We start from the raw sequence: 2,938 nt of genomic DNA, 5'->3' as shown, positions 1-2,938 counted from the left end.
GATTTGGACATTCTCTATATGCACACTCTCGGTTTAACGTATATAATGGATTACATTTAGATCGCTAAGTATAAAAAGTACTTCATCAAAAATTCACTTTTTATGATACACGGAGCCATGCTTGTTTAATTGCAAAACTTCAACGGATCATAACTTCTTCGTTATAAGTCGGATTTCAGCATTCTTTATATGTCTGAAATCCTTATGATATATACTATAAATTTGGCTAAGATTATTTATCCTGAATAATCTTCTATCTAAAAGTCATTTTTAACGCTTTTTATCTCTAAAATGACTAGCCTGAATCTGCGGGCGTTACAATTATCTCCCCTTAGGATGATTATGTCCCGTAATCATCAACAAAAAAAGGCTTGTATAATGACTCTATATGTTTTCTTTTCGTCCTAGGTATTAATCGCCACTCTTTTGTCCTTTCAAAGTAGTATCTATCTCTTGGACTTCCTGACTGCTGGCGGTGCTCAATCTTGCATCTGCTCTTTGTACTATGTTGGATGTTCAATCGTAACCTTTGAGTTACAAAGTCGACCCTTATTGGAGACTCCTACTACTTCTTAAATAGACTTTACTTAAGATAATTTCTTTACTTTGATCATTATAACAAACCGATGGGTCATGTTCTAATGACCTCTCATCGTTTGATGCAACTCTTAGACTCAGGTCTTTTAGAGCCAAATTCCATAATGGAAGATACCTTCCTTCATGTTCTAATGTGATATACTCACATTCTAGAATGTAGCACTTCTAGCTTCAAGCTCTTACTTTAACAGTGATCGCGATACTTCTATTGATCGCTTCGATTATCTTTCATTTAAATCTTCTGGTTTAAGTCGGATACTACAATGAACTTGGTTCTCTAAACCACATAACATGCTATCCTAGTCGGATTACCAAGGTCAAAATAATAATCATCTTCTTAGTCATTACCGAAACGATGGTAATGACATACACGAATAAAATGGAATCAATTACTAATGCCTTGGTAACCTTGTGACTTTCCCTGATCTAAGTGTAAGTCTTGTGCTTCCAGTAGTATAGGCCTCTACTACCTTTCACACCTATTTATACTTTTCCCAAGTATTACCTCTCATTTCTTCAACTCGCCACACAAGAAAAATCATATAGCTAATTAACACATCAGATAACATAACCAAGGTTTATATTATTTTTTGAAACAATTACATAGATATTTAAGTTCACCCTATACTATGCCTCATATATTAGGCCTTGATGTGCACGGAAGTACCCACTAATTTGAATATTTATAACCTAAAAAACTTAGACTAACTATGCATTTATAGGCAGTGTACCTAGTCAGATTACAATATAGCTTAGGTAAGTCGGGTGTCGATCACAGGGAACGGTGGTGAATTAATTTAAAATATTTGATTATAGGTTACAGGACACACGAAAGGAATAAAGACATGGTTATTGAATCTCAAACGAATTACTTAAATAGCAAATCTCGATAAACTAACGGGAAAGCAAATCTCTTCAGGTATTTTGGTTTAAATAAATTACACCTTAAAAGCATAGACAATTGCATACACAAATTCATTTATTCATGTTCACTGATTCGTAAAATGATTAGATTCGTGTTCACTATAACTAATCCTTTAGCAAACAAGTCAATTCAAACAGTGATCGGTTAATTAAACTAACATGTTTCCTAGTGTTCAGTTCGTATCAAGCAAGACTTGTAATAATAGTTAATCAAATTGGTCGTTCAATTAACCTCTTGTTAATGGTCATCAAACAAGGCTCACACGTTAACTTATTTATTCCCAAGTTAATCCTAGTTTCACATTCGCTATTTCTAGACTTATAATCTTGATGGTCATCAAAGTCATAAGATACAATTAATCAAGCAGATGTTCATACAACTTAATTTACTTGACAATTAACAGCAAATAATTATCATTAACACATAGGGATCTTTTAGCAAGCTTGGCAAGATAAATTAAACCTAAACAAACAATTCAATATAGCAATTAGTCCAATAATCAAGGTTTCATTCAATCATAAACAAGAAGTAAAAGGTTTTTACACCTAAATCATAAACTAAACACATAATAGTATCACAATGGAATGCTAAACATGGTCACGTTAACAACCTATATGATTACCGACATGTATCCGCTCTCCAATCCTTCCGATCTCCGCTCCCGTTAGCTTAACGGCCTTCCGGCCGCCTTCTAGACCCTTAAAACGGCTTAACAGAAGTTAATTATCGACTAAATTAGGTTAGAAGTCGAATCCCCCCCCTCTGGTTAGTTGATAATCGCTTTTTATAGCCCTTGGAACCAACTTACGTACGCTGGCCGTAAGTCGGATTACGCTGGGCGCACTTAGAAACTTGTCGCGAAGAGGTTATCCGGATGCAAGCCTTTACGTTGGGCGTACTTAGCAATTACGCTGGGTATAATTGCCTCTTCCATCATTTTTCTTTCTTTTAGCTTCTAAGCCCTAATTCCGCTCCAGTCTTTTCTTTTGTGCTCTATTGACAACTAATAGTTGCAAATCATAATTCAAAGCATTGTAAGTACTTTTTAGTTCTAAAAGAGAATAATAAAGGCTAAAATATTAAGATATAATGTATAAAAATATACATAAAAATACACATATCAGGCTACACCACACGATACTATCTATATGGCTACCTTATATCTTTATCTCTAGATATATAGACCCTTACTCCTATTCCCTTGCATCATCACCTGCTTCATCAAGGATCATTTAGAATGCTCTTGCCTTTGGCTGACAGTGCATTCGGTCTTGCTGCTTCATTTTTCTTTGGGAAATCTTTTGACATATGCCTTTTGTCTCCACATCGGTAGCATATCTTATCGTTAAATGTACAATCCTTGGAATAGTGACCGATCCTCACACATTTATAACAAGTTACCTCTCTGTCGCATCT

The sequence above is a fragment of the Lactuca saligna genome, chromosome 8, assembly GCF_052625555.1.
Source record: "Lactuca saligna cultivar CGN05327 chromosome 8, ASM5262555v1, whole genome shotgun sequence".
NCBI lineage: Eukaryota > Viridiplantae > Streptophyta > Magnoliopsida > Asterales > Asteraceae > Lactuca > Lactuca saligna.
This window is presented reverse-complemented; position numbering follows the sequence as displayed.